This window comes from Artibeus jamaicensis, unplaced genomic scaffold (assembly GCF_021234435.1).
Source record: "Artibeus jamaicensis isolate MK-2021 breed Jamaican fruit bat unplaced genomic scaffold, CSHL_Jam_final contig_2377, whole genome shotgun sequence".
NCBI lineage: Eukaryota > Metazoa > Chordata > Mammalia > Chiroptera > Phyllostomidae > Artibeus > Artibeus jamaicensis.
The window spans coordinates 613422-634849 of NW_026521496.1; the positions used below are offsets into that span (position 1 = coordinate 613422).

General features: G+C 37.8%; 1 protein-coding gene and 1 pseudogene across 1 annotated transcript in view; both read right to left on the reverse strand.

Annotated features, from left to right (window-relative positions):
- The window catches only part of HDAC8 (histone deacetylase 8), a 256878-nt gene that overhangs the window by 170796 nt on the left and 64654 nt on the right, over window positions 1-21428 (reverse strand). The gene's annotated exons all lie outside the window — the stretch shown is intronic.
- LOC119049464 (synaptonemal complex protein 3-like) lies at window positions 2773-5701 on the reverse strand (annotated as a pseudogene).

The window sequence follows — 21428 nt, forward strand, 5'->3', positions numbered from 1 at the left end:
TTCTAGTTCTGTGAAATACATCATTGGTATCTTGATACTAGTTGCAGTGAATCTGTAGATTGCTTTTGGTAGTATGGGCATTTTAATGATGTTAATTCTTGCTATTGATTAACACAGTATATGCTCAACCTTATTTGTATCTTCTTCAAACTCTTTCTTCAGTATCCTATAATTTTCCATGTACAGTTCTTTTACCTGCTTGGTTAAAATTATTCCTAGGTATCTTATTTTGTTGTTGCTGTTATAATAGTAAACAGGATTGTTTTCTTAATTTCCCTTTCTAATAGTTCATTATTAGTGTATAAAATGCCATCAATTTCTGAATGTTAATTTTGTTTTGGGCCACTTCACCAAATTCATTTATCAGTTCTGGGAGTTTTTTGGTGGAGTCTTTAGGGTTTTCTATATACCGTATCATGTCATATAAGAATGACACTTATTTCTTCCTTTCTCATCTGGATGCTTTTTATGTCTTTTTCTTGTCTGATTGCTGTGGCTAGGACTTCCAATAACATGTTGAATAAGAGTGGTGAAAGCAAGCATCCTTGTCTCATTCCTGATCTTAAGGGAAATGTTTTCAGTTTTTGCCCATTGAGTATGATGTTGGCTGTGAATTTTTCATATATGACCTTTATTATGTTGAGGGATTTTCACTGTATTTCCATGTTCGTGAGTGTTTTTTTTTTTTATCATAAATGGGTGCCAAATCTGATCAAATGCTTTTCTGCACCTATTGATATGATCTTGTGGCTTTTATCCTTCATTTGGTTTATGTGGTGTGTCACATTCATTGACTTGCTAATATTGTACCAATGTTGCAACCCAGAAATAAATCCCACTTGATTTTGGTGTATGATCTTTTCTATGCTGGATCTGGTTTGCTAATATTTTGATGAGGATTTTAGCATCTATGTTCATCAGAGATACTGGACTATAATTTGCTTTCTTTGTAGTATCTTTATGTGGTTTTGGAATTAGAATAATGCTGACCTAGTAAAATGAGCTTGGGAGCCTATCCTCCTCTTGAAATTTTTGGGAATAGTTTGAGAGGGGGAGGGATTTGTCCTTCTTTGAATATTTGGTAGAAGTCGCCTGTGAACCCATCCAGTCCAGGACTTTTGTTTGCTGGGAGGTTTTTTGTTTTTTTTTTTATTACTGCTTCAATTTCACTAGTTGTAATTGTTCTATTCAGATTTTCTGATTCTTTCTGATTCAGTTGTAGAAGACTTTATATTTCTAGGAATTTATCCATTTCACTGAGGTCATCTAATTTGTTGGCATACGTGATTTGTCCATAAGGTATCCAGCCATGTAATGTGAAAAAATAGAGACATTTGTTGAAGAAGATACAAGATACCAAAAACATTGTACATAGGACAATGATGCTTCAGTCCCCTTCAAAGTAAACATCTTGGTACCTCACACAGTTCTCCCAATCCTTATCAGCTGCCCCGTGGTATTTTCCTGAATCTCACTGACAGTCTGAAATTTCTTTCCCTTTCGAAGGTGATTTTACTTTTGAGAAAAGCCAGAAGTTGCAGGGTGCTGAATCTAGGCTGTAGGGGAATGAATCACCTGGGTGATTTGATGTTTCACCAAAAAACTGCAGGAGATGTGATGCATGAGTAGGCACATTCTCATGATGAAGCTGCCAATCACCAGTTGCCCATAGCTGTAGCCTTCTGAATCATCTGAATAATTTCCCCTGAGGAATGTTCAAGTTTAATGCAAAATTAGATGCAGATGTGTTGCTCTATCACTCAGTCATGTTGAATTTGGTGGCCACAGTACACATGTTTACTCAATGGCATCTACTGCCCCCACTGACTAGTACAGTGAATTCAGCATTGTTCACACATGCGCATTCCAGCCCTCTTTTCTTGGCTGCCAGGTTACATTGATGTTGTGCAAACCATTCTCTTTATATTAACATCTTGTGACTTTTTCCAGACAGACCTCGTATAGTTAGTTGTTCATAGTATTATCTTACAATTCTTTGTATTTCTTTGGTGCTATTTGTAACTTCTTTTCTTTCATTTTTTTATTTTACTTATTTTGGTCCTCTCTCTTTATTTCTTGATGAGTCTGATTAAAGGTGTGTCAATCTAGTTTTTCTTTTCAAAGGACTAGCTCTTGGTTTCACTGATCTTTTGTATCGGGGTTTTTTTTTTTTAGTCTTTATGTCATTTCTTTCCATTCTAATCTTTATTATTTCTTTCCTTCTTACTCCTTGATTTGTTTACTGTTCTTTTCTAGTTCTTTTAGGTTTAGGGTAAGATTGTTTATTTGAGATTTTTGTTGATTCTTGAGGTAGGCCTGCAATGCTATAAATTTCTCTCTTGGGAGAAATTTATCCATTGGAAGATCTATCCACTGATGACAGTGAGGTGTTAAAATCCACGACTATGACTGTATTGCTGTTGATCCCTCCCCTAATGTCAATCAAGATTTTAAAATTTATTTGTTTTTTTGAAATTAAATTGTCTTTATTGCTAAGTTAATTGACAAGTGTTAGAGAGAAAAACTCACTACTACTATTAAAAAGCAGAAAGCTTGACACACAGTTTAGGAATTACTGCTACTCATGAAACTGTTTTGATTTGTCTTACTTGGAGGTTAACAGAAAGAGGAGGCTTGCACTTATGCTCATGATTAACATGATGCAATATTTTAAATTAGAATTTTTAAACCACTCTGAAGACTTATATGCCTCTCAGCTAATGTTGTAGTTGTGTCACATACTTAGGTTCAATTTCTTACTTCAGAGAGTCATCAGAATAACATGGACTGAAGAGACTTCCGAACATTTGCCATCTCCTGCTACTGAGTATTCATCATAATTTGTTTCTGCAACATGGCCATTTCTTTTTTCAGTTCATTTTGTGCACCAGTAAGGAGAGCACCCTGATTCTTCTCCAGGTCCTCCGTGCTCTTTGGGGACTGCCTGTATAAGTGTTTAATTGTGTTCAGTCTCTGGCTCTGAACAACTCTAGATTTAGTTGAAAAACCTTTTGTTGCTGTTGAAACAAATTAGCTAGTTTTTCTTCTTGTTCCTCAGCTTTCTGCACATCTATCTACCACTGCTGAAAAACAGCCAGAAACTGCTAAAGAAAATTCTTGGTTAAGCTTATAGCTTGGATCTTATTGGGTTTTCCAAATATGTTCAATTTTCTGGTTACTGGTTTTGAGGGAAGCCTTGGTATACATTGCTAGTCTTTTTCTTTGCAAGAAGAGCATTGTTAATGTCGGCTCCAAATTTTTCCAGCGTATTCTAAACTTCATCTCCTGTATGTTCAACTATTCCTGCAGAAGACCCTTTCTCCCCAAGCTTATCAATTACTGGAGTCTTTGTGTCAGTAACATGTTCCTCTGAACTACTCAGATCTTTTTCATCTTCTTTCTCAAAGTCATAGGCTCTTGCAACTTGATCCTCCACTGATGTATTCCCAGATTTCCTGGTATGTTTTTTTTTCCAAAAGGCAACATACTTCCATGTTTCCTGACTGAGGTCTCTGCCTTGCAGCCCCCTTGCTACTCTGAAGATTTTTAAAAATATATTTAGGTGCTTCTTATGTTGAATGTGTAAATGTTTACCAGGGTTATATACCTTTTGTTAGATCAATTCCTTTAGAATTATGTAGTGACCTTCTTTGTCTCTTCTTATGACCTTTCTTTGAAGTCTATTTTCTATGATACAAGTATTGTTCTCCCAGCTTTTTTGTTTGTTTCCATTTGCTCAAAATATCTTCTTCCAACCCTTCACTTTCAGTCTGTGTGTATCATTTGTTCTGAAATGGATCCCTTATAGATACCATATATGTAGGTCATATTTTCTTATCCATTCTGCTACCCTATGTCTTTTGATTGATGTATTTACTCTGTTTACATTTAAGGTTATTATTAGTAGGTACTTATTTATTGTCATTTTGTTCTTTATACCTATGTGGCTCCGGGGTTTTTTATTTTTATTTTTTATTTTTGTAATCCCTCTTCTTAAAGCAGGCCCCTAAACATTTCTTGCAGTACTTTGGTGGTAATGAACTCCTTTAGCTTCTTTCTTTCTGTCTTTTCGTTCGTTCTTTTCTTTCTTTCTTTCTTTCTTTCTTTCTTTCTTTCTTTCTTTCTTTCTTTCTTTCTTTCTTTCTTTCTTTCTTTCTTTCTTCCTTCCTTCCTTCCTTCCTTCCTTCCTTCCTTCCTTCCTTCCTTCCTTCTTTCTTTTCTTTTCTTTTCTTTCTTTCCTTTCTTTTGTCTGGGAAGCTCTTTATTTCACCTTCAATTTTAATGGTAGCCTTGCTGGGTTGAGTATTCTTGTTCATAGTCCCTTAGCTTTCATCACTTTGAATATTTTATGCCAATCCCTCTGGCCCAAAGTCTTTCTGTTGAGAAATCAGCTGACAGCCTTATGGTAACTGTCCATTTGGTGCTTTTAAGATTCTCTTTTTTCTTCCTTTAACCTTTGCCATTTTAATTATGCTGTGTATTGGTGTGGGTCTCTTTGGGTTCGTCTTGATTGGCAATCTCCAATCAAGTCTGAACTTGGGTGACTTTTTCCTTCACCATTTTAGTGATGTTTTCAGCCATTATTTCTTTAAACAGGTTCTCTATCCCTTGCTCATCTCTTCTCCTCTTGATACCCCTATGATGTGGATGTATTTATGCTTGATGTTGTCCCAGAGGTCCTTTAGCCTTTCCTCATTGTTTAAAATTCTCTTTTCTTTTTGATGCTCTGCTTGGGTGCTTGCTGATTCAATTCTCTGCTTCATATAGCTTGCTGTTGATTCCTTCTGGTGCACTCATTTCAGATACTGTATTCTTCATTTTCAATGGGTTGGTTTTTTTATGGTTTCTATGTTCTTTTTATGGTTTACTGTCTTCTTGTTAAGTTCTCACTGAGATCATTCATTCTTCTCCTAAGTTCCTTGAGCATCCTTTTAACCACTGCATTAAACTCTGCATCTGGTATCTTGGTGGCTTCCATTTCATTTACTTTTTTTCTGGATATTTCCCTTGTTCTTTCGTATGGGACATATTTCTTTGCCTCCCCATTTGGTCTGTCTTTTTGTGTATGACTCTGTGTATTAGGTAGATCTATGTCTCCAAAGGTCACCTGAGCTAGGTGATCCAAGAAATGTTTCTTATGTGGGTTATGTACCCTCCTCTGTTGTAACTGAGTCTTGAATGTTGTTGGCTCATTTGAAGGTGGAGTTAACCCTCAGGTTGGTTGACTATAATAATAGACCTTGATCACAATGTATGAGTCTGCCCCCAAGGCAGAGTTGTTCCCAGCAGGTTCTGGTGCATGTCAGAGTTCACCTTCAGCTGTGCTATTTGTGTGGCTATTTGGGTCGAGCGCTGGTGAGGTTTGAAGCCCACCAATGATTGTGTTGGTTCTGGGCCCACCTGGATAAGTTTCCAGTACAGGGCAGTGTCAAGATGTTGTTTGTAACAAGACTTGGGATACCTGTCTGGAGCTACCATGCTCTCCACTGATTGTGGCTCTGTCTTCTTGGCCTGGGTGTGTGTGGGAGGGGGAGAGCTGTGTACAAGCATCAGTTTCCTGCAGCTCTGAGCTGGGGGAAGGTCTAAGGTTCTCTGAGGTCAGCATCCACCAGTTAGCTACTCTGCCACCCTCTGAAGTTGCCTGGACTTCCTCTGCATCCTTTTTTGGAAAGGCTGTAGAGTGGGCCCAGGATGGCTGCATCCCACTACCCTTTCCACATGACACAAGCTCAGTAGTGCAGGGTGACTGGGTCAGGAGGACAGGGTTAATGGGTCTCCTACTTGGGTGCAGTGTGGTCACATACTCAATGAGGGGAAAGTGGCCCCTACTCCAAAGCCATACCACTCAGTCTCTACCAGAGAATCTAACTCTAGCTCTCCCCAGAGGAGCACACTACTGATTCAGGTTGGATGCAGTCAGCTGTCCACACTGCAGGAGCAAGCTTGGTAGGATGAAACCACTGGGACTTGGTAAAACATATCAAAACAGTCCTCCATTGGGGGTGGCACCAGCCAAGCCCCCAGGAAGGGTGTGAACTCTACACATCCCCGTAGATGCATAGCCACACCCGCTTTAGACCTAGACCAGAGCCTCTGAGGGAAGTGTGCTCCAAAGGTCCCAGCTCTTAGCTGCTTTCCCTTCCTCTTGCAGATCTCTCAGCAGAGCATGGCCACCAAGATTTGGGAAGATAGAACAAAACAGTCTCCCATTGAGGATGATGCTGGTCTAGTGTGCAGATAGAAGGGAAGACTGGCTCCTGTTCCAAAGCCTCAAAAGTTCAGTGTTTGCCAGAATGTCTGCCAATAGTTTCTCCAGAGAAAGCACATACCAAAGGTCCCTGTTGATCGAGGTTAACAGACCTTTCTGGTGGACTCAAGCTTAGCAGGGTGGTGTCACCAGTATTTGAAGAACTGGGTTAGTTTACTCCCCAGGCTGGTGCTGTAACAATAGGAGTGCCAGACCCTGGGAGGATAGTGCCTGAGATGGTATGGGATAATGACTCAGGTCCAGAACTTCATTAGCTGACCCTCTAGATCTCTCTTTGGGGTTACACCACCCAGCTCTTTTCTTTATGACTCCCATGTGCCCTGAATAACCTTCCCTCTACCAAAGCCTGGGCAAGTGCTCAAGAGTGAGCCCTTGTATGTTGGCCCTTTAGGAATATACCTGGGTTTCTAGCATACTCCCTCCTCTTTCTGAGTTTCCACTGATTTTCACTGCCAAATGCTAAGTTAATTGACAGTTAATTCAGGCTCCTCTACCCAGCCCTGGTGCTCTGTTTTGAAGGTTCTGTTATGGGGTTGTGATACCATGCTACTCAGTGGGGACTTTTAAAAGCAACTGAGATATCCCTCCAGCTTCTCAGCAACCGCACATGGGCACATGGGCCAGCCCTCTTTGTGTCTCTGCCCTTCTTGCCAGTCTCTGTGAACCATCTACTCTAAATCCTTCCTTGGATATTATACTGTTCAGCTGTCCTTCAGTTGGTCATTCAGGTTGATTGCTCTATGATGTAGCTTTAAATCCGATGTGGTGCTGAGATAAAGTGTATACAGGTTCAAGCTACTCTGCAGCCATCTTGAAACTCCTCAATAATTAAATATAAATGGACTGAACTCACCCCTCCAAAAAAGGCACATACTATCATATTGGATAAAAAAAAAAACCCAACCATATGTTGCTTTTAGGAGACACATCCCAGCTGCAAGGACAAATATAGACTCACAATGAAAGTGTGGAAAACTATTCTCCAAGCAAATAACATCCAGAGAAAAGTGGGTGCAGCCATACTTACATCTGACAAAATAGACTTCAAGATAACAAAGGTAATAAGAGACAAAGATATACATTTTACTATGATAAAGGGGACGTTACATTAAGAAGACATAGCACTTATCAACATATGTATTGCACCCATCAGGAAATACTGAAATATGTAAAGCAACTACTAACAGAAAGGGAGAAACTGACAAAAACCAATCATAGTTGGAGACCTACATATTCCATTGACAGCTATGGATAGAGCATCCAAACAGAAAATCAATAAAGAAGTATTGGCCTTAAATGCACATTACACTAAATGGACATAATTGACATTACAGAGCCTTTAATCCAAGAATACCAGGTTATACATTCTTCGCCAGCACACATGGGACATTCTTTTTTTAAAAAAGGATTTTATTTATTTTTAGACAGAGGGGAAGGAAGGGAGAAAGACAGGAAGAGAAATATTAATGTGTGGTTGCCTTCACACGCCCCCTACTGGGGACCTGGCCTGCAACCCAGTGCATGAGCCCTGACTGGGAATTGAACTGACGACCTTTTAGTTTGCAAGCTGGCACTCAATCCACTGAGCTGCACCAGCCAGGTCCACATAGAACATTCTTAAGCATAGACCCTTTGTTGGGACATAAACTAGCCTTTAGAAATTCAAGTAGATTGAAATTACCAAGCATGTTCTCTGACCACAATGCTTTGAAATTAAAAATCAACAGGAAAAAGAAAGTGGGAAAAACTACAAACATGTGGAGAGTAAACAACATGCCACTAAATAACAACTAGGTTGAAGAACTAAAAGGACAGATCAAAACACACACAAGGAGAAATGAGAATGACAATACAACATATCAAAACTTGGAAAGCAGCAAAAGCAGCAGTCAGAGGGAAGTTTACATATCATTATAGGCCTATCTCATGAAACAAGAAAAATCTCAAATAAATAACCTAATATTACAACTTAAGAATCTAGAAAAAGAATAAATGCAGCCTAAAGTTAGTGGAAGGATGGAAATAATAAAAATTGGACCAGAATTGAATGAAATAGAGAACAAAAAATCTATGGAAAAAATTAATGCAGCAAACAGCTGGTTCTTTGAAAAGATTAATAAAATTAACAAACCTTTGACTAGACTCACTAAAGAAAAAAGAGAAGACTCAAATAACAAAATCAGAAATGAAGGAGAAGTTACAACAGACAAAATACAAAAATACAAAGGATCATGTAAGAATACTATGTAAAAGTATATGCCACCAAACTCAATAATCTAGAAGAAGCAAGTTCTTAGAAATATATAATCTTCCTAGACTGAATTATGAAGAACTGGAAAATCTAAATAAGACCAAAGACCTAAATATAAGATCTGAAACAATAAATTACATAGCAGAAAAAATAGGTAATGCACTAAAGAACCCTGGTCTTAGATAGAATTTTATGAATTTGACCCCAGAGGCAAGGAAAGCAAAGGCAAAAAAAAAAACAAAAACAAAAAACAAACAACAACAAAAAAAAGAATGGGACTACATCAAACTAAAAAGCTTCTGTGGAGCAAAAGAAACCCTGAACAAAACAAAAAGGAAAGCAACATAATAGAGGAGATATTTGCAAACAATAGTTTCAATGAAGGGTTAATATCCAAAAGATATAGCCCTGGCTGGTGTGGCTCATTGGATTGATTGCCAGACTGAGAACCAAAGGGTCGCTGGTTTGATTCCCAGTTAAGGCACATGCATGGGTTGTGGGCCAGGACCCCAGTAGGGGGTATGTGAGAGGCAACCACACATTGATTGCCTCTCCTTCCCTTCTATTTTCTCTAAAAATAAATAAACAAAATCTTGTTAAAAATATCCAAAAGATAGGCCCTGGCTGGTGTAGCTCAGTGGATTGAGCATGGGCCTGTGAACCAAAAGATCACGGTTCGATTCCCAGTCAGGGCACATGCCTGGGTTGCAGGCCAGTTCCCAGCAGGGGCCAGTTCCCAGCAGGGGATGCACAAGAAACAACCATATATCGATACTTCTCTCCCTCTCTCTTTCCCTTCCCTTCTAAAAGATAAATAAAATAAAATATCCAAAAGATATAAAGAACTCATACAACTGAACAACCACAAAAAGAAACAATCCAATTAAAATTTGTCAGAGGACCTGAACAAACACTTCTCCCTAGAAGACATATACATGGCCAACAGATATACAAAAAGATGCTTAACTTCACTATTAGAGAAATGCAAATCAAAACTACAATGAGGTATCACCTCACACTTTTTAGAATGGCTATGATCAACAAGACAGGTAATAAGAAGTGTTGGAGAGGTTGTGCAGAAAAAGGAACCCTCATCTACTGGCAGGAAAATAAGCTGGTAGAGCCACTATGGAAAACAGTATGGAGGGTCCTCAAAAATCTTAAGAATACAGTTACCACATGACCCAGCAATCCCTCTTCTGGGTATCTACCCCCCCAAACTGAAAACATTTATGCATAAAGATAGATGCTCCCCTATGTTCATTGCAACATTATTTATGATGCTGAAGACATGGAAACAACTAAGTGTCCCTTGGTAGATGACTGGATAAAGAAGATGTGGTACAGATATACAATGGAATACTACTCAGCCATAAAAAAGATGAAATACTGCCATTTGTGACAACATGGATAGATCTTGACTATATCATGCTAAATGAAATAAGTCAGATGGAAAAACTGAAGAACCATGTAGTTTCATTGATATGTGGAATGTAAAACTGAAAGCAACAAATGAACAAGCAAGGCAAACAGACAAAAACTCATAGTCACAGACAACAGTGTGGTGGTTACCAGAGAGAAGGGGCAAGGGTAGGGAGAGGTAGTAAAGAGGATCAAATACACGGTGTCAGGAGACTTGACTTTGGGTGGTAAACACAATGCAATATACAGATGATGTGTTACAGAAGTGAATACTTGAAACCTATATAATTTTATTTACCAATGTAACCCCAATAAATACAATAAAAATTTAAAAAACAAATTTAAATGTTTTAAAAATTAATATTCCTATAATTTAGGTAAATCTTTGACTAAGATGACTAATAAGTTTGGTTTACTAAAATCACCTATCTTTCCTGATTTACCAGTGTTAAGTATTAATATACATATAGCCCTGGCTGGTGTGGCTCAGTGGACTGAGTGCTGGCCTGCAAACCAAAGGGTCTCTGATTCAATTTCCAGTCAGGGTACATGTCTGGGTTGTAGGCCAGGCCTCCAGTGGGGGCATGTGAGAGGCAACCACACATTAATGCTTCTCTCCCTCTCTTTCTCCTCCCTTCCCCTCTCTCTAAAAATAAATAAATACAATCTTTTAGAAATATATACATCTAGATTTTTATTCTATGGGGGAGTATTCTTCTAAAACTTATACAGATTTACCGATTGAATGCACTTACATTAATTCTACTAAATGTTTGTGACTATGACAAATGTAAATTTGTTCAACCAAATTGAGTCATTTTTCTGACCAATTTTACTTCAACAGAAATTAAGTTTTGTAATATATGAGTGTGAAGATAATTTACGAGATCTTTAGGTAACAGACTTTGAGATGATATTAAATTTTGTTAATTAATGGATATTCATCATGTACCTAAATTATTTCTAAGAGAATACCATTAATTACTAAGCATAATTTTAAGTTTATATGACTTTGCTTCTTATTTTTACATGCCACAGAGACACTATATGTGTTTGGGTCTATTAATGACCATGTTATTTTTTGCTACTTAGAGAAGTTCATGAATATAAGAAGTGGTAGATGTTTCACAGAAAGGGAACTTGATTTGTTGAGGTCAGAGCTGACTAAGGTTAGATGGGTGGGTTTATTTATAAAATTTCCAAAAAGAACTTCAGTATCAAACACTATACTGATGTAAAACTATAATTTGGTTTTCTTTCTGTTAAAATGACATTTTAAAAATTATGTGTCTTTTCTTAATTTTAGGTTATAAAAGCTTTGCTTTGCAGGGCTGTCTAGCCTTTTGGTGTCTCTTTGCCACAATGGAAGAAGAGTTGTCTTGGGCCACACAGTAAATACACTGTGACTCATAATCACACACAAAAAATCTCATAATAAGTAAATTAACAATTTTGTGTTGGGCCTCATTCACAGCCAGTCTGGGCTGCATTCAGCCTGTGGGCCACAGGTTGGACACCCCGATACAGTGTAAGTAACCTTCCTCTAACAAGGACTCTGTGTCTTAGTCGAATGACCTATGGTTTAGGTTGACTTTATGCTCTTTATTATTTAATGGCTTTCAGGAACAAATATAAAGGACACATGAACTAAATCAAGGTGGGGTGGAATTGGGGGACAGAGGTGGAGATGACTAGGGTGGGGGGATTTGGGGGGTAAATGCAGACAACTGGACTTGAACAACAATAAAATAATTTAAAAAAAGAAAGCAGTCTTCTCACTGAGGAAAGAGATGAGGTTCTTTACAATCACATCCTCTCTTATATTCACTTTTATAATCTTTTATCATTTTGATTAGATAGAAAAGCAAGTATTATCTTTCTATTACCCATAAGCCTATCTTAACTGAGTCCCACAAGGCCCCTGGGAAATCACAAAGGATTTATCCTTTCACTTTATAAATAGAGAGGTGCTAGAAATAGTTAGGTTTATTCGATATGTTGCTATAGATGCAATGCATGGGAAGAGCTGCCAAATCAGAAGAGTTGCTCAGCCTTCTCTAGGTTACATTGGTATAGGCAAAATGTTGTTATTTATATATTCCAGAAATCGTGTACTGTATAGGAAGTGCCTAGAGGTTCATCAGTGTCCTCGCTGGCCATATGTTTCTATTTGTCAGAGTCCTGGTGTTGCTTTGTCAGATATTAGACAACTACAGTATAGTGTTTTAGGTCATAATTAAAAATATTTAAATGTTAACTTGGTCTTAACTTTGCTTCTTTATTTTAAATCTAGCATTTGTTAGGTCATTTGTTTTCAGTTGGATATTTGCATCAATTACCTATGGAATTTTATTAATATTTAGATGATTAAGACATACTCCAGTTTACTAAATCTCTTTACTTGATATTCTCAATATATTCTAACTATATACTCAGTATATTTATTGTATATTTTATCAGGATTATTATATATGAGAATTTTTATCTCAGTAAGATTATGTTCATTCATTTTTATAAATTAGATACAATATCATCTCTGAAAATAGGTTTAATCATTATGTTTATGGATATTTTATCTAAAAAATTTTGGATTGACTTTTACCTTGTTTTGCATGCCACCAAAACCACCACAGATCCCTGTCAGCTGCACTGTTATTCTTGTAATAAGCTCTCATCAGAACCTTCACTTTTGAAAATGATCAGTAGCGAGTTAACCACATTTATTTTGTAAGTCTTTTGTCATCTATAGGTAGTTTTTTATGTTTTAATCTGATAGGTCCCCAAAAGCACTTGTAATCAAATACAAGCTAGAGTGCTTCATCTTCGACAGAGAAAGACTGTTGCAGAGCCCCCATGGAAAAGAATTATGCCAAGTACTGTTGATTACAGGCTTCTGATTGTATAGTTTAAATAATTTTGAGACCATACCAGTGAACTGAATCAGGATTTCAAGAACTCTACTTGAGAAGCAGATGGATTAATGAGACTGCTAACACCGGGTTGAATGAAACAAGAAATAATCACATAGACCTGCATGAAGTAATGAGGTATGATTGTGGCTTTTATTTAGAATATTGCTCACATTTTAATGTTCTGCTTTCTGGATGTATAAGGAACTTTCTTCTCTTTTCTTTTATCCTATTGGTAACTCATAATAATTTAGTAAACCATACTTTTGTATACGGAAATGAGCCATTTGTAAATGATATCCCCCCTGCCTGAGCCCTCTAAGATTCAGAAACTCTTATTGAGTACTGTTATTTTTATATTAATGTATTTATGTGCATAGGCTCAGTAAGAATCTGCCTGTCCTTCTTGTTATCATGACATGATTAGAAACACTGGTTATATAACCAAGGCCTTGTCTGGAATGTCACATATGTGAATGATGCTCATTGAATCAGATATAATCAGATACTTTTAAGAAACTAAGGTTACTTTATGGAGCCAGTGCACACAAAGCCCTCTTGGGAGAACTAGCCTGGTACCTGGCTTACGGGGCTCCAGGTAAGGAAGGTTCCTTCCCAGCAGGCCCTGGAAACTTAGAATATTTGGGGAATTCCAAGAAGAGTTCCCCCAAATTTATAGATAATGCAGGTAAAATCTTCTTCACTTGGCTTCCTAACCTTAACAGGCTTTTAAAATTTCAAACTGAGATTTCTTATGAAAATTTCCAGCAAAGTGAGCTTAAGTTCCATATGGTAAATTATTATTCTTGCTAATGAGACCTAATTTTTACTCTTTTTATTGATGCTATATTCTTGCTAATGAGGCTAAATCTAATGAGACCTAATTTTTATTGATGCAAAATTCACATAAATAAAAATAACCATATAAAATTATATAATCCAGTGGCATTTAGTGCACTTATAATGTTGTGGAACCATCAGCTCAATCTAGTACTGAACAATTTTCATACCTCAAAAGAAATCCCTGCACCAATTAAGCAGTCATTCCCTTTGCTCCCTCCTCCTAGTTCCTGAAAACCAGCAGTCAGCATTCTGTCTCTATAGATTTACCTAATTCTAGATATTTCATGTAAGTGGCCTCATACAATATGCAATCTTTTGTGTCTGGCTTTCACTTGGCACAATATTTTCAAAGTTCACATGTGTTGTAGCATGGATCAATACTTTTATTCCTTTTTATGGCTCAGTTACAGATATATACCACATGTGTTTGTATAGTCATTTGTTGATGGAAATTTGGGTTGTTTACACCTTTTGGCTTTTGTGAATAATGGTGCTATGAACATTCATGTACCAGTATTTGAGTACCTGTTTTCAATTCATCTGGCTATATACTTAGGAGTGAAATTGCTGGGACATATAGTAATCCTATGTTTAACTTTTTAGGAACCTCCAAGCTGTTTTCTATAATGACTGCAGTGTTACATTCCCACCAGCCATGTACAAGGGTTCCAATTTCTCTACATCCTCACCATCACTTATTTTGTGTTTATTTTTTTTAATTTTAAAATTCTAGCCATCCTACTGGGTATGAAGTGGTGTCTCACTGTGAATTTTATTTGCATTTCCCTGGTGACTAATGATGTCAAGCATCATTTCATGTACTTGATAGCCATTTGTATGTATCTTCTTTGGAGAAATGTCTGCTCAAGTCCTTTGTGCATTAAATTGGGCTTTTGTTGTTGAGTTGTAGGAGTTCTGTATGTATTCTGGGTGCCAGACCTGTTTTACAAATATGATTTGCAAATATTTTCCCCCATTTTGTAGGTTATCATTTCACTTTGTTAACAACGTCCCTTTAAACACAAATTTTTTTAATTTTGAGGAACTCCCATTAATCTATTTTTTCTTTTGTTTATTGTAAGACTAGCCTTGTTTTGAGTTCAAAAATAATCTTTGAGATTATCTTTGATGAAAGGGGAAATCACTGTATAGAGACATTTTGTGTTTCAAAGGATAACTTTGCCTTATCTATAGCATGCCATTCCGGGTGATCAGGACATAGTTATTGTCTTTGAGGTATTTTGCATCTCTTTATAATTGCAGGTTACTGATAAGTATGCAAACCTGGTTTGTTTGTTTGTTTGTTTGATGATAGAGACATAACTGACTTTCTTTTTTTAAATATATTTTATTAATTATGCCATTACAGTTGATCTATTTCCCCCCTTCATTCCCTTCCACCCTCCACACCCCTCCCCCACCATTCCCCCCTTTAGTTTATGACATGTCTCAAGTTCTTTAGATTCTATATTTGCCCTACTATTCTTGCCCTCCCCCTATCTATTTTCTACCTACCGTTTATGCTTCTTATTTTCTGTACCTTCTCCCCCTTCTCCTCCTCCCACTCCCCTGTTGCTAACCCTCCATGTGATCTTCATTTCTATGGTTCTACTCCTGATCTAGCTGTCCTCTTAGTTTGCTTTTGTTTTAGGTGTGGTTGTTAATAACTGTGAGTTTGCTGTCCTTTCACTGTTCATATTTTTTTATCTTCTTGTTCTTAGATAAGTCCCTTTAACATTTCATATAATAAGGGCTTGGTAATGATGAACTCCTTGAATTTGATCTTATCTGAGAAGCACTTTATCTGTCCTTCCATTCTAAATGAAAACTTTGCTGGATAGATCAATCTTGGATGTAGGTCTTTGGATTTCATGACTTGGAATACTTCTTTCCAGCCCCTTCTTGCCTGTAAGATCTCTTTTGAGAAATCTGCTGACAGTCTGATGGGAACTCTTTTGTAGGTGACTGTCCCCTTCTCTCTTGCTGCTTCTAGGATTCTCTCCTTCATTTTAATCTTGGTTTCTGTAATTTTGACGAGCCTTGGTGTGTTTGTTCTTGGGTCCAACTTCTTTGGGACTCTCTGACCTTCCTGGATTTCCTGGAAGTCTATTTCCATTACCAGAATGGGTAAGTTCTCTTTTATTATTTGTTCAAATAAGGTTTCCACTCGTGACTGTTCCTCTTCCCCTTCTGGTACCCCTATAATTTGGATGTTGGAGCGTTCAAAGATGTCCTGAAGGTTCCTAAGCCTCTCCTCATTTTTTTGAATTCTTGTTTCTTCATCCTTTTCTGTTTGGTCATTTTTTTCCTCCTTCTGGTCCACTCCTTTGATTTGAGTCCCAGTTTTGCTTTCATCACTATTGGTTTCCTGTGCATTTCCCTTCATTTCAACTAGTGTAGCCTTCATATGTTCCTCTAATTTGTGACTAAAATCAACCAGTTCTGTGAGCATCCTGATCACCAGTGTTTTGAAGTGTGCATCTGAAAGTTTGGCTATTTCTTCATTGCTTAGATTTATTGGCTCTGGAGCTCTGAGTTGTTCTTGAGCCATGTTTTTATCTGTTCATGCCTGTTAGGTATGAGAAGCGGAGCCTTAGTTGTTCACCAGGGTGGGGCCACCCAGGTTGCTGGTTTGTGACATTGTATGTAAGGGCATGGTCAGAGAGGGGCAATGGCGGTCCCCTCTGTCACTTCCCGCCACTGGGGCCTGCGTGGTCTGTCTCACTGTTTGCTCCTTCACCGGTTTATCTGTGTGCAAATGTGTGACCATGGTCAGCCCTCAGTGAGTCTACCGCCTTGCACCCTCAGTGGGTCCGCCTGCTTCTCCACTCCTGGGATCCACCCACAGCTGCTAGCGCACCTGGGTCGTGTGCCCGGGTGGGTCTGGTGGATCTTTCCTGCCTGACCCCGCTCTGCTGCTGGCTCTGCCCCTCTTACCAGTTTGGCTGAAGGGTTCATTATTGTCAGACTTCCGTACAGTTCAATTTTCTGTGGTTTGGCTACATTTTTGTTGCTAAAACTTTGTTGTTTTTAAATTTGGTTGTGTGAGAAGACACAGTACTTCCACCTACGCCTCCATCTTGGCGGAAGTCCCAACTGACTTTCTTCTGTACACAAAAAAACAGTCTTGGTACCTATGTGGAAACTGGACTTGATTCTGGTACCTTGCCCAAATTGTTGATGGTTACCAAATTTTCAATGATCAGTTTTCTTCAACATCTGGCAAGTATCCTCCAAACTAACTTTTCCAATTTTTCTTCCTCTGCCTGACTTGGAGTAATCAAGAACTGAAATGTGACTGCCCAAACCTCTATCAGGACCCTGCGCTGCCTTAAAGCTTGCTTCTTCTTTGTGACCTGAAGCAGCCCTGCAAGCTCCAGCCTGATGACTTGATACAAACCTGGAAGAACTCATCACTGCAGTAGGCCATGCATGACTGGAATTCCCCTTGAACAATCTGTTGGCTAGGCCACTAAGGAAGTCTAGAGAAGTGCTTGGTTATGTATGTCCTTACATGAGAGGTAACCTAGATCATGGTCAATGTCACCAAGAGCACTGACATCTTAGGTCCATGAGTGCTGCTGGAAAATGGAAAGATTTTCCTCCACTGATTCCTTAGAAACCAGTTGACTGGTTACCTTCAGGGTTCAATTCTTGGTTCATTACTGTAATCTAACCTTTTATATTAATATCTTTCTTTTTCATTTTAGTTCTCCATCTTTTAAGATGCCTGATCTCCAAGACCCTAAAACAAATGACTTCTGTCACCAACTCAATAGATAGTTCATCTGGCTTTACAGGAACAACAAATTAAGAGAGTCTTCAAGAGACTATTTCTTAGATCCAGCTTCATCCTACTCAGGAGATTTAAAATTGCATCTGAGTTGCTCAGCAATGAAAGGTATTTGTCTGGAACAAAAAGGGGAAATGGCAATGTTGAAGTTTATTTGAGCCCTGTGTTCCCCAGAAATCAGTAATGGTTAAGAACACCTCCCCTTGGCTTTCTGGGAAAAGGCTAACTGTAAGGGAGCATCTTACCCTGACATATTATCCATCTCCATTTTTCCAAATGATTCCTCTAACACTCATAGATGACTCCATTGTTTACCTACCTGTCTCTATAAAACCCCAGGCCTCATTCCTTTTCTTAGAGATAGTCCTTCTTAATAAATGTTCTCTCCATTGCAATAGCTGAATAAAATAATTTGTTTCCCCAGTTGTCCAGCACATTTTGCCTTTCACATAATCAATACAGATATATTCAGAGAATGAGAACAGGTTTAGCAGATACATTTCTGAAAACTTTGAGAAATGTGCCTGCAACTTTGTGCCTAGGCATTCTTTTTTCTTAGAAATATGTAACTTCTTAAATGCCCTGCTAAACTGTAAAGCACAAAGTTAATGATTAAGAAAAAGAACTCATAGACACAGGCAACAGTGTGGTGACTGCAGGGGAGGAGGTGGATGGGTGGTGGGAGGTAGAAGAGGGAATAAGGGGGGTAAATGGTAATGGAAAAAATATAATAGAAATAAACTATTAAAAAAAAAGAAAAAGTAGGAAAAAGTGCAGGGCCCAGTTAACTGCATTTGCTCATATGCATTAGCTGTTTTTATATCCATTAGGCCAGAGATCAGGGATTCTTGGATCATGACTTCAAGACATTTATGTAAAACAATGGGTGGCTACCTCAACCTAGGCAGAGCTAGATACTTGCAGTGTTCAACAACTTAATTGTTACTGACAAAGATTTTGCAACAATCATTCTTTTTTTTTGTTCTGGTATTCAGAATTAGCATTACAGATTTTCTTATTTAGTTCTTCCTCACACTTGCTCAGATATCTATTTTCTCTTTCAGTGTTAGCATAACACTTATAATTCTTTAATCATAGCTATTTTGATTCTTTATAGTGGCATGGACCAAGGATAATTTTCACCTTTCTTTTTTTTCTTTATTGTATTTTTTTTTACCATTTATCCTGCTTAAACTCCCCACCCCCCAGCAGTCACCACCCTGTTGTCCATGTCCATGAAACAAGATGTAGTATGTTTTCACTTTTCTCTGTTGTTGGCATATAAGAAAAATAATAGCCAACATTTATTGGTTAACCTGTGCTAGGAACTGTACTAGGTGCTTTCAATATGTTAATTCAAGTAATTTTCACAACAGCCCTGTGAGGTAGGTAATATTATCATTTCCATTTTATCAATAAGGAAATGAAAACATAGGGAGATTAAGTAAATTGTCCAAGGTCACACAGAAAGTAGCTGATCCTGAGTTTGAATTTTGGCAGTCTGGTTAATCAGCCCACAAGCTTAATCACTTTGTTAAACAATTTTGATATCATTCTATCAGCATCTATTACTTCTTCTATTTCTCATAATTTCCTCCACTGCCCCTTCATGCATATTTCCTTTCATCAACTCAACTGTAGAATGTTGGTGAAATTGGTCTACTTTGTCAGTTTTCTCTTACCTCTTCACTTGTCTTTCCAATTTACCACTTTTTCTGTTTTCCTCCATCCCCTTCACCATTTTTCTGACTTGAATTTAAGAGCTTTTTGGTTAGAAAACAAACCAGCACAGATCCTTCTAGTAGTAACTTCAATAACTCACCAAACTTTAATCATTTCAACTTTCAGGTAATGTGGATTTGGGAATTAAATGGGTTTTTAAAATCCTCTTCCCCCCAAAGCAAGTAAATGACCTAGGGCCAAATTTACACAAATTGACTGTGCAGTGGTCCTTTCTTCTATAAACCCAATTTAGCTACTGACCTAGCACCTTTGGATGTAAAATTTAAACAGGACAATGTGTGAAAAAGGATTAGGTCAAAAGGCCCTACTTGTTAATAGAAGCAAATCCATTAACTGCGTGACAAAACCAAAAATGTTATTCGGGAGACAAAATCAATGTGACAGCATCATAATTCTATAGAGTTCTCACTCCCTCCACACCATTTGGCATGATAAGCAATCATACTGAAGACAAATGTAGGCTCGGGAGAGTAGAAATAAGGTAATATTTGCTTGACAATGAATTAAGAAAATGGACTCTGAATTCATTATGGTGATAAGTGCCAGAAGGCAACTTTTAGAATCCATGAACCATATTTCCCTTTGGATAATTATGTTGTCCAAGGTAAACTAATGGAAAAACTATAAAGCAGTTCTATTTACCACCAAGAATCTTAGAGAGTTTATAAACAGAACCTAATATTTGCACTACAGAATAGACAAAGTGGTGAGTGGGTCCCTGAAAATTGCTGTAAGGTTAATACAACTAGGGAATAAATTGAATGATGAACTAAATTCCCTTGTTGTTTCCTTTGACCATGCAAGGTCTTGTTTTTCTGCATCTAAGCTTCTTTAGCATTTTTTTCCTTAGATAACATAGGTAGAATTTTCCTGCTCTAAAATCTGGTTTTATTCAGTAAAGTATAGACTAGCAAATCAAAATCCTCACTTGGATAGTGATTTTTTTCTTTTATATATTCTTCTCTTAGAGAAAGAGGTCAATGAGAAGACCCAAACAAGGATCCAAAAGCCAATTCCCAGTATGTGCCCCAGGTTTAACAATGTGCAGTACCTCAAACTGATCACATTAGAACACAGAGTACAGAAACACTGTGTAACTCTCAGTGACAGCAGCATATTCAACAGGTCCAGCTACTGTGTTTACTAAGGCAAAATATAGAGATACATGTTTAAAGGACGTTAAGAAATATGTATAAAACAACAACAGAAGTCTGTCTGGTCTAACTGCCCCCTAAACTAGGAAATTCAATTAACCAGGCTATTCCATCCCTGAACATTCTGGTAAATCAAAAATATCACTTTTTACTTAAAACTGTCATTTACTGAAACTTAAAAACCTTAATGGTTTAGACAGCAATACTAAATTAAGGAATTAAATGTACTCTCTTCCCCCACAAGAAAAGTAACATTTTAGACTTAATTGATGGAAACCGTGCCTGCTGAACCTTTCTAGCTAAATAGGAAAAAAAGAAAAAAAAAAAAAAACACTGGCAAAGCAGGCTGTCCTGGGCTTAATATATATGTATTTGTATTTCTGCACCTGGTCCTGGCACACCAGATGAGTGTTTCAAGAGCCAAGGACTTTATGAGCTTGCATCCCCAACCTACGTAATTGACCCAAGTAAATTGGCTGCAGTTTATATTAGGTGTGGATAGGAGAAAATGCCATTGTGTTCAGTGAACTGATCACAACCTCTGCCGAAGGAGAAGAGGAGAGGGGAGGGGAGGGGAGGGGAAAGACAGGGACAGAGAGAGAAGAATGAGAACATGAAATTTCTTTTAAAATGCAGGAAATAAACTTTAAGGCTTTCTAGCCTCTGCTGATGCAAATATAGGGTAATTTCCCCCCTTTTACTAGACATATTAAAGAGATGCAAATTAAAACCACAATGAGATATCACCTCACACCTCAGAATGGCCATCATCAGTAAATCCAGAAACAACAAGTGCTGGTGAGGATGTGGAGAAAAGGGAACCCTAGTGCACTGTTGGTGGGAATGCAGATGGTGCAGCCCCTGTGGAAAACAGTATGGAATTTCCTCAAAAAGTTAAAAATAGGGTAATTTTTGATATATGAAAATATGGATGCTCCTCAAACATCCTTTTGGCCATAGGATTAAGCCTCTGTACAAAATTTGACCATGTATTACTGAAACTTTTCAAAGCTTGCCTTAAAAACTTGCACCTAAGGTGTTGTCA